The 17,162-nt window shown below is 51.4% G+C and overlaps 1 protein-coding gene across 6 annotated transcripts in view; it reads right to left on the minus strand.

The window, feature by feature from the left end:
* Window positions 1-17,162, minus strand: part of sdt (stardust) — a 660,846-nt gene that overhangs the window by 594,356 nt on the left and 49,328 nt on the right. The window contains exon 1 of one of the 6 annotated variants that reach the window (XM_070087050.1): window positions 5,093-5,167. The exons of the other annotated variants lie outside the window; for them this stretch is intronic. The gene's annotated coding sequence lies outside the window, so the exon portion shown is untranslated. Of the gene's footprint in view, window positions 1-5,092; window positions 5,168-17,162 lie in introns of those variants that run through there. 6 annotated transcript variants of the gene reach the window in all.

Consider the following 17,162-nt stretch of genomic DNA (forward strand, 5'->3'; position numbering starts at 1 on the left):
GGCGGAAACCTCCCTGTAACAGCCTCACACAGAGGGTGGAAACCTCCCTGTAACAGTCTCACACAGAGGGCGGAAACCTCCCTGTAACAGCCTCACACAGAGGGCGGAAACCTCCCTGTAACAGCCTCATAGAGGGCGGAAACCTCCCTGTAACAGCCTCACAGAGGGCGGAAACCTCCCTGTAACAGCCTCACACAGAGGGCGGAAACCTCTCTGTAACAGCCTCACAGAGAGGGCGGAAACCTCCCTGTAACAGCCTCACAGAGAGGGCGGAAACCTCCCTGTAACAGCCTCACACAGAGGGCGGAAACCTCCCTGTAACAACCTCACAGAGGGCGGGAACCTCCCTGTAACAGCCTCACACAGAGGGCGGAAACTCCCTGTAACAGCCTTACACAGAGTGCGGAAACCTCCCTGTAACAGCCTCACGCAGAGAGCGGAAACCTCCCTGTAACAGCCTCACACAGGGAGCGGAAACCTCCCTGTAACAGCCTCACACAGAGGGCGGAAACCTCCCTGTAACAGCCTCACACAGAGGGCGGAAACCTCCCTGTAACAGCCTCACACAGAGGGCGGAAACCTCCCTGTAACAGCCTCACACAGAGGGCGGAAACCTCCCTGTAATAGCCTCACACAGAGGGCTGAAACCTCCCTGTAACAGCCTCACACAGAGGGCGGAAACCTCCCTGTAACAGCCTCACACAGAGGGCGGAAACCTCCCTGTAACAGCCTCATACAGAGGGCGGAAACCTCCCTGTAACAGCCTCACACAGAGGGCGGAAACCTCCCTGTAACAGCCTCACACAGAGGGCTGAAACCTCCCTGTAACAGCCTCACACAGAGGGCGGAAACCTCCCTGTAACAGCCTCACACAGAGGGCGGAAACCTCCCTGTAACAGCCTCACACAGAGGGCGGAAACCTCCCTGTAACAGCCTCACACAGAGGGCGGAAACCTCCCTGTAATAGCCTCACACAGAGGGCTGAAACCTCCCTGTAACAGCCTCACACAGAGGGCGGAAACCTCCCTGTAACAGCCTCACACAGAGGGCGGAAACCTCCCTGTAACAGCCTCATACAGAGGGCGGAAACCTCCCTGTAACAGCCTCACACAGAGGGCGGAAACCTCCCTGTAACAGCCTCACACAGAGGGCGGAAACCTCCCTGTAACAGCCTCACAGAATGGATGATTAATGCAGTCACTACATCCGGAATACTGACCCACCCTGACCCACCAGTCACCCACCCTGACCCTCCAGTCACCCACCCTGACCCACCAGTCATACACCCTGACCCACCCTGACCCTCCAGTCACCCACCCTGACCCACCAGTCACCCACCCTGACCCACCATTCACACATCCTGACCCACCAGTTACCCACCCTGACCCTCCAGTCACCCACCCTGACCCACCAGTCACCCACCCTGGCCCTCCAGTTACCCACCCTGACCCTCCAGTCACCCACCCTGACCCACCAGTCATACACCCTGACCCACCCTGACCCTCCAGTCACCCACCCTGACCCACCAGTCACCCACCCTGACCCACCAGTCACCCACCCTGACCCTCCAGTCACCCACCCTGACCCACCAGTCACCCACCCTGGCCCTCCAGTTACCCACCCTGACCCACCCTGACCCTCCAGTCACCCACCATGACCCACCAGTCACCCACCCTGACCCATCAATCACCCACCATGACCCACCAGTCACCCACCCTGACCCTCCAGTCACCCACCCTGACCCTTCAGTCACCCACCCTGACCCTTCAGTCACCCACTCTGACCCACCAGTCACCCACCCTGACCCACCAGTCACCCACCCTGACCCACCAGTCACCCACCCTGACCCTCCAGTCACCCACCATGACCCACCGGTCACCCACCATGACCCTTCAGTCACCCACCCTGACCCTCAAGTCACCCACCCTTACCCACCAGTCACCCACCCTGACCCACCAGTCACCCACCCTGACCCTCCAGTCACCCACCCTGACCCACCAGTCACCCACCCTGACCCACCAGTCACCCACCCTGACCCTCCAGTCACCCACCATGACCCACCGGTCACCCACCATGACCCTTCAGTCACCCACCCTGACCCTCAAGTCACCCACCCTTACCCACCAGTCACCCACCCTGACCCACCAGTCACCCACTCTGACCCACCAGTCACCCACCCTGACCCACCAGTCACCCACCCTGACCCACCAGTCACCCACCCTGACCCTCCAGTCACCCACCCTGACCCTCCAGTCACCCCCCCTGATCCTCCTGCCACCCACCCTGACCCTCCAGTCACCCTGCCCCAACAGTTACCCACCCTGCCTCACAAATCACAACCTGCCTCGCCTATCACCCACTCTGTCCTACCAGTCACCCACCCTGCCCCACCAGTCACTCACTCTGCTTCACCAGTCACTCACCCTGGCCCACTAGTCACTCACCCTGGCCCACCAGTCACTCACCCTGCCCCACCAGCCACCCATCCTGCCCCACTAGTCACCCACTCTGCCCCACCATTCACTCACCTTGGTTCACTAGTCATCCACTCTGACCCACCACTCACCTTGACCCACCAGTCACCCACCCTGCCCCACCAGTCATTCACCCTGACCCTCGTCACCCACCCTGACCCACCAATCATTCAAACTTACCCCACAGTCACCTACCCTGACCCACCAGTCACCCACCCTCACCCACCACTCACCCTGACCCACCAGTCACCCACTCTGCTCCAACAGTCACCCACCTTGCCTCACAAGTCACAACCTGCCCCACCAGTAACCCACCTTGCCCCACCAGTCACCCACCCTGCCCCACCAGTCACTCACCCTGGCCCACCAGTCACTCACCCTGCCCCACCAGTCACCCACCTTGCCCCACCAGTCACTCACCCTGGCCCACTCGTCACCCACTCTGACCCACCACTCACCCTGACCCACCAGTCACCCACCCTGCACCACCAGTCACTCACCCTGCCCCACCAGTCATTCACCCTGGCCCTCTAGTCACCCACTGTAACCCCCCAGTCACCCACTAACTTGCCAGTCATGACCAACCAGTCACCCACCCTGACGTACCAGTCACCCAGGCTCACCCACCAATCATTCACACTGACCCGCCAGTCACCCACCCTGATCCACCAGTCACCCACCCTGACCCACCAATCACTCACCGTGCCCCACTAGTCACCCACCCTGCCACACCAGTCACCCACCCTTCCCCACCAGTCACTCACCCTGCCCCACCAGTCACTCACCCTGACCCACCAGTTACCCACCCTGCCCCACCAGTCACCCACTCTTCCCCACCAATCACCCTGACCCACCAGTCACCCACCCTGCACCACCAGTCACCCACCCTGCCCCACCAGTCACTCACCCTGCCCCACCAGTCACCCACTCTGCCCCACCAGTCACTCACCCTGCCCCACCAGTCACCCACCCTGCCCCACCAGTCACTCATCCTGCCCCACCAGTCACTCACCCTACCCCACCAGTCACCCACTATTCCCCACCAATCACCCTGAACCACCAGTCACCCACCATGCCCCACCAGTCACCCACCCTGCCCCACCAGTCACTCACCCTGCCCCAACAGTCACCCACCCTGCCCCACCAATCACCCTGACCCACCAGTCACCCACCCTGAACCACCAGTCACCCACCCTGCCCCACCAGTCACTCACCCTGCCCCACCAGTCACCCACCCTGCCCCACCAGTCACTCACCCTGCCCCACCAGTCACCCACCCGGCCCCACCAGTCACTCATCCTGCCCCACCAGTCACTCACCCTACCCCACCAGTCACTCACCCTACCCCACCAGTCACCCACTCTTCCCCACCAATCACCCTGAACCACCAGTCACCCACCATGCCCCACCAGTCACCCACCCTGCCCCACCAGCCACTCACCCAGCCCCACCAGACACTCACCCAGCCCCACCAGCCACTCACCCTGCCCCACCAGTCACTCACCCTGCCCCACCAGTCACCCACCCTGCCCCACCAGTCACCCACCCTGCCCCACCAGCCACTCACCCTGCCCCACCAGTCACTCACCCTGCCCCACCAGCCACTCACCCTGCCCCACCAGTCACCCACCCTGCCCCACCAGCCACTCACCCTGCCCCACCAGTCACTCACCCTGCCCCACCAGCCACTCACCCTGCCCCACCAGTCACCCACCCTGCCCCACCAGTCACCCACCCTGCCCCACCAGTCACCCACCCTGCCCCACCAGTAACTCACCCTGCCCCACCAGTCATCCACCCTGCCCCACCAGTCACTCACCCTGCCCCACCAGTCACCCACCCCGCCCCACCAGTCACCCACCCTGCCCCACCAGTCCCTCACCCTGCCCCACCAGTCACTCACCCTGCCCCACCAGTCACCCACCCTGCCCCACCAGTCCCTCACCCTGCCCCACCAGTCCCTCACCCTGCCCCACCAGTCACCCACCCCGCCCCACCAGTCACCCACCCTGCCCCACCAGTCCCTCACCCTGCCCCACCAGTCACTCACCCTGCCCCACCAGTCATGTTTCAGGGACACTGGTAATAACACGTCACAAAACACTCACTAATCCTGCACTGGTTCAAGGACGTCTTTACGTATCAGAAAAATTACGATCACTGTTTTCTCTCAAAATGATGAATTGGGTGATTAAAAAAATCGAAAAATTTCAGTGTGACCTGTTATGTCCAAATGTGACCTGGTTATGTCCGAAGGTGATCTAGTTATGTCCAAAGGTGACCTGGTTGTGTCCAAAGGTGACCTTGTTATGTCCAAAGGTAACCCGGTCATGTCCAGAAGCGACCAGGTTATGTCCAAAGGTGACCAGGTTATGAAGCAGGTCACACACGTCTGGGCGAGCCTGGTAGGGACTTTAAGTTCCACTGTTGCTTTGCTGTCCTCGGTTCACGTACATTGATCACTGGTTCACGGCACTACACTGGGAGGAGGATGGGACGGGGCCGCGACGTCGCACGACGCCCGCTGAAGGCGTCGCCGCTGACGTTGGTGTTGTCTGGGGAAAGGGGATGGGGAAGGGAGGACGGGGGGCACAAGGGGGGGGTGCATGCATGTTTACCGTTGGTGAGTGCAAGCAGAGGTCTACAAGCAGCGGTGCAGGTAGGCGGAGCAGCGGCCCCGCGAGGACTGAACACCCAGCAGAAGCAAGCATCGATTCCCGGGGAGTCGACACGCGCCTGCTCCACCTCCAGCCCACCCAGAAGCCCACCCAGCAGCCCACCCAGCCTCACCCGTTGCCATGGTGATCCACACACACACACACACACACACACACACACACACACACACACACACACACACACACACACACACATACACACACACACACACGCAAACACAGCATCCTCGCCACCACCGCCCAGCTGATGCACCCAACGAAAGTTTGACGTCCGCGCCGCCCAGCGCCCACCACAGTACAACTACGCCAACCCTAACATCTAACCTTAGCCCAGTAAGTTCAAACTACGACTAAGCGCAAAACTGAACCCTCTAAGGCAAAATACGGCTCTCGGGCACAAAACTCGGCCGTTTGGGGCATAACTTGGTCCTCCGATATGAAACACGGCTCTAGGGCAATACTCCGTCCACTGGGGCGAAACACAGCCCTATGCCGCAAAACTCCGACACCTGGAACAAAATTCGGCATCATGGTACGAAACACGGTGCCGTGAGATAAAACTGGCCCCACATGAGTCAAAACAGCCGCCAGATGGAATAAAACTTAACCATACCTGAAGGATGCTTCTGGGGTCGACGTCCCCCCGGCCCGGTTTCAGACCAGGCCTCCTGGTAGTTCAAGACCTGATTAGCCAGGGTGTTACTGCTGGTCGCACACATTTCGACATACGAGCCAGAGATCGGCTGTTCAGGAGCTAATTAATGTGAGAGACAAGCAAAATCGTGAAGCACTGCACATTTTGTTCCATCCTAGAGAGAGTGGCCGTAAATCTCCAAACAGAAATCACTCCTTACGAAAGCGAAAGACTGGACAGAGGGTGTAATATACCCCCAGTGCAGAGTAGGGGCGCCATTACTACACTAAGAGAACATACAATAAGTGTACGGGGCCCAAGACTTTTCAACAGCCTCCAACCACAGGGGAATTACAAATAGACCCTTGGCTGCCTTCAAGAGGGAGCTGAACAGATACCTAAAGTCAGTACCTGACAAGCCGGGCTGTGGTTCGCACGTTGCACTATGTGTGGCCAGCAATAACAGCCTGGTTGATAAGGTTCTGATCCACCGGGAGACCTGGTCAAGGACTGGACCGCGGGGGCGTTGACCTCCGAGACACCTTCCAGGTTGACTCTAGATACACCTGGAGGTGACTGTGTGGGAAGATCTCACCTTCAGTGATCACAACAGTGTCGCCGTCACTGGTGACTGTGTGGGAAGATCTCACCTTCAGTGATCACAACAGTGTCGCCGTCACTGGTGACTGTGTGGGAAGATCTCACCTTCAGTGATCACAACAGTGTCGCCGTCACTGGTGACTGTGTGGGAAGATCTCACCTTCAGTGATCACAACAGTGTCGCCGTCACTGGTGACTGTGTGGGAAGATCTCACCTTCAGTGATCACAACAGTGTCGCCGTCACTGGTGACTGTGTGGGAAGATCTCACCTTCAGTGATCACAACAGTGTCGCCGTCACTGGTGACTGTGTGGGAAGATCTCACCTTCAGTGATCACAACAGTGTCGCCGTCACTGGTGACTGTGTGGGAAGATCTCACCTTCAGTGATCACAACAGTGTCGCCGTCACTGGTGACTGTGTGGGAAGATCTCACCTTCAGTGATCACAACAGTGTCGCCGTCACTGGTGACTGTGTGGGAAGATCTCACCTTCAGTGATCACAACAGTGTCGCCGTCACTGGTGACTGTGTGGGAAGATCTCACCTTCAGTGATCACAACAGTGTCGCCGTCACTGTCGCAAAGAAAATGTTAAATTGGATAACTAGAACCTTGAGAACAAGAGATGTCAGTACACTGATGATAAGTCTTCAAGCCACTTGTTCACAGCCTCATGGGATGAACACAGCCCCCTGGGACGAACACAGCCCCCTGGGATAAAACACAGTCCCGTGGGATGAACACAACCCCGTGGGATAAAACACAGCCCCGTGGGATGAAAACAGCCCCGTGTTATAAAACATAGTCCCGTGGGATGAACACAGCCCCCTGGGACGAACACAGCCCCCTGGGATAAAACACAGTCCCGTGGGATGAACACAACCCCGTGGGATAAAACACAGCCCCGTGGGATGAAAACAGCCCCGTGTTATAAAACATAGTCCCGTGGGATGAACACAGCCCCCTGGGACGAACACAGCCCCCTGGGATAAAACACAGTCCCGTGGGATGAACACAACCCCGTGGGATAAAACACAGCCCCGTGGGATGAAAACAGCCCCGTGTTATAAAACATAGTCCCGTGGGATGAACACAGCCCCCTGGGACGAACACAGCCCCCTGGGATAAAACACAGTCCCGTGGGATGAACACAACCCCGTGGGATAAAACACAGCCCCGTGGGATGAAAACAGCCCCGTGTTATAAAACATAGTCCCGTGGGATGAACACAGCCCCCTGGGACGAACACAGCCCCCTGGGATAAAACACAGTCCCGTGGGATGAACACAACCCCGTGGGATAAAACACAGCCCCGTGGGATGAAAACAGCCCCGTGTTATAAAACATAGTCCCGTGGGATGAACACAGCCCCCTGGGATAAAACACAGTCCCATTGGATGAAACACCCCCTGGGATAAAACAGTCCCGTGGGATAAAACAGCCCCGTGGGATAAAACAGCCCCGTGGAATAAAACAGTCCCGTGGGATAAAACAAGTTCCATGAGATAAAACAGCCCCGTGGGATAAAACAGTCCCGTGGGATAAAACAGCCCCGTGGGATAAAACACAGCCCCGTGGGATAAAACAGTCCCGTGGGATAAAACAGTCCCGTGGGATAAAACAGCCCAGTGGGATAAAACAGTCCCGTGGGATAAAACAGCCCCGTGGGATAAAACAGCCCCGTGGAATAAAACACAGCCCCGTGGGATAAAACACAGACCCGTGGGATAAAACAACCCCGTGGGATAAAACAGTCCCTTGGGATAAAACACAGCCCCGTGGGATAAAACAGTCCCGTGGGATAAAACAGTCCCTTGGGATAAAACACAGCCCCGTGGGATAAAACAGTCCCTTGGGATAAAACACAGCCCCGTGGGATAAAACAGTCCCGTGGGATAAAACAGTCCCGTGGGATAAAACAGTCCCGTGGGATAAAACAGTCCCGTGGGATAAAACAGCCCCGTGGGATAAAATAGCCTCGTGGGATAAAATAGCCTCGTGGGATAAAACACAGCCCCGTGGGATAAAACAGTCCCTTGGGATAAAACACAGCCCCGTGTTATAAAGCATAGTCCCGTGGGATGAAACACACCCCCTGGGATAAAACAGTCCCGTGGGATAAAACAGTCCCGTGGGATAAAACAGCCCCGTGGGATAAAATAGCCTCGTGGGATAAAACACAGCCCCGTGGGATAAAACAGTCCCGTGGGATAAAACACAGCCCCGTGGGATAAAACAGTCCCGTGGGATAAAACAGTCCCGTGGGATAAAACACAGCCTCATGGGATGAACACAGCCCTCTGGGATAAAACACAGCCCCTTGGGATGAAACACACCCCCTGGGATAAAACAGTTCCGTGGGATAAAACAGTTCCGTGGGATAAAACAGTTCCGTGGGATAAAACAGCCCCGTGGGATAAAACAGTCCCGTGGGATAAAACACAGCCCCGTGGGATATAAGTCCCGTGGGATAAAACAGTCCCGTGGGATAAAACAGTCCCGTGGGATAAACAGCCCCGTGGGATAAACAGCCACGTGGGATAAAACAGTCCCGTGGGATAAAACAGCCCCGTGGGATAAAACACAGCCCCGTGGGATGAACACAGCCCTGTGTTATAAAACATAGTCCCGTGGGATGAACACAGCCCCCTGGGATAAAACACAGTCCCATGGGATGAAACACACCCCCTGGGATAAAACAGTCCCGTGGGATAAAACACAGCCCCGTGGGATAAAACAGCCCCGTGGGATAAAACAGTCCCGTGGGATAAAACAAGTTCCATGGGATAAAACAGCCCCGTGGGATAAAACAGTCCCGTGGGATAAAACAAGGTCCATGGGATAAAACAGCCCCGTGGGATAAAAAAGTCCCGTGGGATAAAACAAGGTCCATGGGATAAAACAGCCCCGTGGGATACAACAGCCCCGTGGGATAAAACACAGCCCCGTGTGATAAAAGTCCCGTGGAATAAAACAGTCCCGTGGGATAAAACAGTCCCGTGGGATAAAACACAGCCCCGTGAGATAAAACAGCCCCGTGGGATAAAACAGTCCCGTGGGATAAAACACAGCCCCGTGGGATAAAACAGTCCCGTGGGATAAAACACAGCCCCGGGGTCATGTTTTATTTAACGTGTAGGCCCATAGGCCTACACGTTAAATAAAACATGACCCCGTGAGAGGCAGGGGAATGGGGAGAGAAATCCTTCTGAGAGAGAGAGAGAGAGAGAGAGAGAGAGAGAGAGAGAGAGAGAGAGTTTGTGGGGGGGACGGAGTGGGGGGTTAATTACCAAGCGGTAATTGCCTAGTTAAGATGACGAGATGTGATCTTGATCACCTGGGCCAGTCTCTCGCCTTCCCGTTGGTGGGCTGCCTTCATCCACAACTGTCGTACCTTGTTCTGAAGCTGTGTACTGTCTCCGCTTGTACTGTGTGGCTCGCGAACTCTCCTCCCTCAACACTGTCACTCTAGTAGAGTGTGTTAGTCTTGTGTGTACACAAATTCTAGTTCTAGTCTTCTGTGCTGAGTAATCAGTACATCCATCTAGACGCCACCGGGTCATACAATGCTGTGCCTGTGATGTACCTGCAACCGGCTTCAAGGGCTTTTGAACGCCTCCCAGTCTTACTGATCGCCTATTGAACCAGGCTGATGCCGTTTTTAGCCTACTTGCCCACATATCCATCACAGCCTGGTTGATCTAACACTTGGCGGAGGTAAGTGATCCAGTTTTCTCTTGACACCTACACTTGTCCTGGTAAAGTTTTTGATAGTTGCTGGTAACAGGGTGAAGTCTTGGACCACGGATGATGGTCTTACAATGTTTTCTGGTGCCCACGGCGCCCCTGCTTTTCACTGGGTTTATTTTGTACCTCCATATCTTTCACTCCAGTTATGTTGTTACGGCAGTGTTCAGATTGGGGATCAGCTCCCCCATTATTATCCAGGTATATATTATCATTCGTTCCGGTGAGTACATTCCAAGTACGTGAAGGTACTCCCAGTAGTTTGTTGTACTGACTCTGTACATCTTCAAACTCCGATATTGTATCTCTCCTGTCTTGAGGAAGCCGTGAGCACAGAACAATACTCTTTCAAGACGTGGGATCACGAGTGATCTCAATAGTATCATCATCGGAATTGTAACTCTGATGATGATACTGTAACAGGTAAGTCAACTGTAGATATAAATCCAGATGTACTCTGTTAACCCGCCTAGTTCATAGGCCTTTTGTATATCCACATCCTCTTGCTCTACCCTCCACAATCATTATCCACTCCGTCGTTTTTCTTGACCTTTTCTGCAGTTGCTTTGTGTTTTATTGTGTTCTGTGATCGTTGTGTTCTTTATTTCTCTTATTTTTTGTGTTGCTAACTGATTATAATTTTATATATATCGTCTACTGAGGCGACTTTCCTACTTATTTTGGTACCGTCCTCAGCTGAGAAGTCTTTAAGAGTTCCAACACCAATATGTTGGATCCTTCAGCTAACACTGAGCTCATCCCATTATTATTTAATTAATATCGCGTTATGGTCGATGTATCGCAATAATAATAATAATAATAATAATAATAATAATAATAATAATAATAATAATAATAATCTCGCCGAAATATATGGCGCTATCGCAGATATGTAGCAACATTAATTATCAGGAATATTTACTACTACTACTACTACTACTACTACTACTACTACTACTACTAATAATAATAATAATAATAATAATAATAATAATAATAATAATAATAATAATAAAATCTAACATTTAGATATAACAGACAAAATATGTGGCAGTGAGCAACGGGGAGGTGGCACCATCGTACCTGAACGATAACATGACAGTGGCACTGACAACACACCTCTGATAAGTGCCAACCAACCGTGGTCCCCAGTGCCAGCATTCAGTGCTCCCCCCCTCTCTTCATTCCCGGGCACTGACGCACCATACCCTCACGGGCACCACCAAAATGCTGGAAGGAATAACCAACACACACTGGATGGCATCACCAACACACTTCCAGGCACCTACAACACACTGGATGGCATCACCAACACACTTCCAGGCACCTACAACACACTGGATGGCATCACCAACACACTTCCAGGCACCTACAACACACTGGATGGCATCACCAACACACTTCCAGGCATCCCCATCACATCCTCCTCAAAGGTTATATTTAACTTTGGGTTGTTAGCAGGCAAGCATTTTTTAACTTCCGGTAAAGCTGTATGAGCGGAGAGTCGCTGGTATTACAGAGGTGAAGCTGCACCAGACACGTCCAGCGCACCATCACACAACTGTAACAGCTGTAGGCTCAGTAATCCCTCGATAACACTCAGCTATAAACACTCATCTTGCCTCTCCTCTGACGGTTCCACCTGTGTGTAAACATGATAATACACTGCGTTTAAAAATCTTGGTCTCGTCTATGAAAGAGAAAGTCCCAGAATGGAAGGCTTCGCTTTCCCCAATTCCGACCATAAATTGAATCAAAGGAACGACCCCCATTCAGGCTATGAAGGGAATTTTCAAGAATTTCTTCCAATGACCATTAGTAAGGATTTTTATTATACGCCTGTGATATACCTGTTACAGGTATCGAAAATTTCTTACTCTCTCAGCCTAGCTTGGGGTCAGGCTTTTCTGTCGATTGTCCGTTCAACCAGGCTGTTGCTGACGGTGGCTCACGGCCCACACGGAGATTGAGGGGATCACAAAACTCTTTGGGAATGGGAGTTATACTCCTTGAAGGAAACATCAGTCAGGAGACTGACTGACATGTCTTCAAGAACATGTCCTCAAGAACATGTCTTCAAGATCATGTCTTCAAGAACATGTCTTCAAAGAACTGTAGAGTTATTCAGCAGCAACAAGAGGCCTTTTTTCCTAACTATTCCATTTTGTGCTGATAACGGCTATTAAAAACACAAAATCAACAGACTATTAAAAATCACCTTATTTAATTCAGTGATAACTGGTCAACAGAGGCAGCTTGACATGGGTCGATTTCCACTAACAGTTGACGTATCGCGCTGATAAACACTTGTGACTCGTGGAACTGTCCGCTCAGCAAGTGTTACCTCAAAATCTGACAGAGTTTAAATATAGTTGTGTTCTCATCGTCAATGAGGACCTACAGTGATAACTGACAATCAAATGCTCTCTAGAAAATCATTCAAATCTGGCCCTAGGCATTCTGTTGCTTCGTGATTTCCATTTCAGACATTTATAATGGAAGAATGTAGCCTAGTTGTAATAGAGAAAATCTCAGGAGATAGTTGAGATGAATAATCTCACACAAACCAACTATTAAGACTGTGATAAATTCACCTTAAGCAAACAATCTGAAACCCACCAAACAAAGAGATACCCTTGACCTTACATTCACAAATGAGGATCAAGTACTGAACATAATGGTGTTGAATACAACTAACTAGAGCCTATATTAAGTTCAGAGGTACACCACCAACACACTGGAAGGCAACATTAACACATTGGAAGGCATCACCACCACACTGGATGGCATCACCATCACAGAGGAGAGCATCACCAATATACTGCAAGGCATCACTAACACATTGGCAGGCATTACCACACACACACACACACACACACACACACACACACACACACTCAACTTCGACAATAAATACATTAAGTGAGATCAAGTAAACATGACCTTACCGAAATATGAAATATGGGGAAATAATAATACCGCTGACATGGATTTGAACCAGTGTCTCAAGAGGATGACTTAGATGGGACTAGAAATATATTCCAGACACGTTACTATTAAGAGTAAATAAGAGTAGATGCATGTGAGAGAGTGAAAGGCGTCCTCTCTACTGGAAACGACAGAATCAGGAAACCTCTCTAAGGTTGCAGAACGAAACACTGGTTAGACAAATGAAAAACACTTGAGCTCAAACTGAATGCATCACACAGGGTCCAGGAGAGACAGGAGAACAAAAAAATTGATGAAACTGAAAGAACTCCTAAATACTTTTTTTCTCATATGCAAAATGCAGGAAAAAACCACAACTAGTATCGGGACCTTCCTTAAGCGAGATGGAACTTCCAATGATGACAACAAAAAATGTGAGTGAAATTCAGCATGAATTTCTCATAAGACTGAAAACTCCGGCGACATCTCCATGTTTTCTGACGTAACTCGAACTTCGCTCGGCTTCGAAGCCACTGACAGCATGCCCGTGTACCCTGCCCCAGGCCCAGGCTCCTCGAACTCCATAGTTATCACGAACTGTTAAAAAAAAAAAATACTATAACACGCCTTCAATATCGTAGTCAGATGGAAGATGAGATTAAGACAAGTGAGTTCTTTCACAAGTGATTCAAAATCATTGATATAATCCCACTAGATAAAGGTGCCAATAAATCAGCCACAAAACACTACAGACCAATACCACTGACATTAAAAATTATCAAAATATTTTAAATACTTTTCAGAAGAGCGAGTGTTGAATACATGACTTCACAACATTTGGACATCCCAGGGCAGCGGGCATTTAGAGCAGGTCGCTCCTGCCTCCCGCAACTACTGGATCACTATAATATGGTCTTGGATGGTCGCTCCTGCCTCCCGCAACTACTGGATCACTATAATATGGTCTTGGATGGTCGCTCCTGCCTCCCGCAACTACTGGATCACTATAATATGGTCTTGGATGGTCGCTCCTGCCTCCCGCAACTACTGGATCACTATAATATGGTCTTGGATGGTCGCTCCTGCCTCCCGCAACTACTGGATCACTATAATATGGTCTTGGATGGTCGCTCCTGCCTCCCGCAACTACTGGATCACTATAATATGGTCTTGGATGGTCGCTCCTGCCTCCCGCAACTACTGGATCACTATAATATGGTCTTGGATGGTCGCTCCTGCCTCCCGCAACTACTGGATCACTATAATATGGTCTTGGATGGTCGCTCCTGCCTCCCGCAACTACTGGATCACTATAATATGGTCTTGGATGGTCGCTCCTGCCTCCCGCAACTACTGGATCACTATAATATGGTCTTGGATGGTCGCTCCTGCCTCCCGCAACTACTGGATCACTATAATATGGTCTTGGATGGTCGCTCCTGCCTCCCGCAACTACTGGATCACTATAATATGGTCTTGGATGGTCGCTCCTGCCTTCCGCAACTACTGAATCACTATAATATGGTCTTGGATGGTCGCTCCTGCCTCCCGCAACTACTGGACCACTATAATATGGTCTTAGATGGTCGCTCCTGCCTCCCGCAACTACTGGACCACTAAAATATGGTCTTGGATGGTCGCTCCTGCCTCCCGCAACTACTGGACCACTATAATATGGTCTTGGATGGTCGCTCCTGCCTCCCGCAACTACTGGACCACTATAATATGGTCTTGGATGGTCGCTCCTGCCTCCCGCAACTACTGGATCACTATAATATGATCTTGGATGGTCGCTCCTGCCTCTCGCAACTACTGGACCACTATAATATGGTCTTGGATGGTCGCTCCTGCCTCCCGCAACTACTGGACCACTATAATATGGTCTTGGATGATCGCTCCTGCCTCCCGCAACTACTGGACCACTATAATATGGTCTTGGATGGTCGCTCCTGCCTCCCGCAACTACTGGACCACTATAACATGGTCTTGGATGGTCGCTCCTGCCTCCCGCAACTACTGGACCACTATAACATGGTCTTGGATGTTCGCTCCTGCCTCCCGCAACTACTGGACCACTATAACATGGTCTTGGATGGTCGCTCCTGCCTCTCGCAACTACTGGACCACCATAACATGGTCTTGGATGGTCGCTCCTGCCTCTCGCAACTACTGGACCACTATAATATGGTCTTGGATGGTCGCTCCTGCCTCCCGCAACTACTGGACCACTATAATATGGTCTTGGATGATCGCTCCTGCCTCCCGCAACTACTGGACCACTATAATATGGTCTAGGATGGTCGCTCCTGCCTCCCGCAACTACTGGACCACTATAACATGGTCTTGGATGGTCGCTCCTGCCTCCCGCAACTACTGGACCACTATAACATGGTCTTGGATGGTCGCTCCTGCCTCCCGCAACTACTGGACCACTATAACATGGTCTTGGATGGTCGCTCCTGCCTCTCGCAACTACTGGACCACTATAATATGGTCTTGGATGGTCGCTCCTGCCTCCCGCAACTACTGGATCACTATAACATGGTCTTGGATGGTCGCTCCTGCCTCTTGCAACTACTGGACCACTATAACATGGTCTTGGATGGTCGCTCCTGCCTCCCGCAACTACTGGACCACTATAACATGGTCTTGGATGGTCGCTCCTGCCTCCCGCAACTACTGGATCACTATAACATGGTCTTGGATAGTCGCTCCTGCCTCCCGCAACTACTGGATCACTATAACATGGTCTTGGATGGTCGCTCCTGCCTCTCGCAACTACTGGATCACTATAACATGGTCTTGGATGGTCGCTCCTGCCTCCCGCAACTACTGGATCACTATAATATGGTCTTGGATGGTCGCTCCTGCCTCCCGCAACTACTGGACCACTATAACATGGTTCTGCACGCACTGGAGGACAAACAAAATGCAGATGTTGTTTACACAGACTTTGCAAATGCCTTTGACAAGTGCAGTCATGGTGTTATAACCCACAAAATACGTGCGAAAGGAATAGCTGGAAAAATGGACGGATGAAAAAAACCAAAGACTAATGGCGAACACAGTAAAATCAGAGGCTACCCGGTGAACAGTTGTGTCAGCCAAGGCACAACTCTCGCCTCTATTCTCTTTCTCATATCTGATATAAACAGATGGATCAATCACAGCGCCATATAGGTTTTTTCAGATGAAACTAGAATTTGTATAACTGGCATCCACCGAGGATACAGTAAATAGCTGAATTTAGTAATATCAGTTCTTCCAGTGGGCCACAAAATATTGCGTTCAGTGAGGAAAGATTTCGCTTACTCTACCATGGACAGATTGTGGGAATAAAAAGTGAAACGGCGTATAAAACAAACTTAAACCAATTAACAGTGTGAAAGGTAAATATGAGAGCCTTAGGAGTGATAATGTTAGAATCTCACACGTTCATTGATCACGATGTTATTATCACAGTTGCCAAGAAGATAATAGGTAGGATAATTAAAACTTTAAGAATAAGAGAAGTCAGTAATAATTCTCTTTAAGTTACTTGTTCTCTCAAGGCTGGAAAATTGCTGTACAATAATAGCCCCTTTGAAAACAGGCAGAACTGCAGATCTGGAAAATGTACAAAGAACCTGCACTGTCTGTATCAATTCAGACACTTATATTACTGGGAAAGCTTGAAATCACTGGTATGTACCTCTTGAAACGTAGGCGAGAACGATGCATCATAATTTACAACTGGAAAATTCTGAAAATAGTAGTCCCAAATCTTCACACCGAAATCACTCCCTACAAAAGCAGGCGATTTTACAGACTGTACAAAATACCCCTAGTGAAAAAGAAGCGTGCAATAAGTAATCTAAGATATAACTCAGTATAAAGGGAGGTTTCAGGTATCACAGCCCCTGCGATCCGATCTCTGACAGGTTCTCGTCGTTAATAGCCTGATTAATCAGACTCTTAATGCTGGTAGAATAAAGTTCAACGCATGCACCACAGCCAGTCTAATCAGGAACTGACTTGAGGAACCTATGGAGGACACTTGTTATCTACCAAATAATACACGTTGAATTATGGAAACAAAGCGATGACTCAGTGTGTGTGTGT

The sequence above is a fragment of the Cherax quadricarinatus genome, chromosome 20 (genome assembly GCF_038502225.1).
Source record: "Cherax quadricarinatus isolate ZL_2023a chromosome 20, ASM3850222v1, whole genome shotgun sequence".
NCBI classification, from domain to species: domain Eukaryota; kingdom Metazoa; phylum Arthropoda; class Malacostraca; order Decapoda; family Parastacidae; genus Cherax; species Cherax quadricarinatus.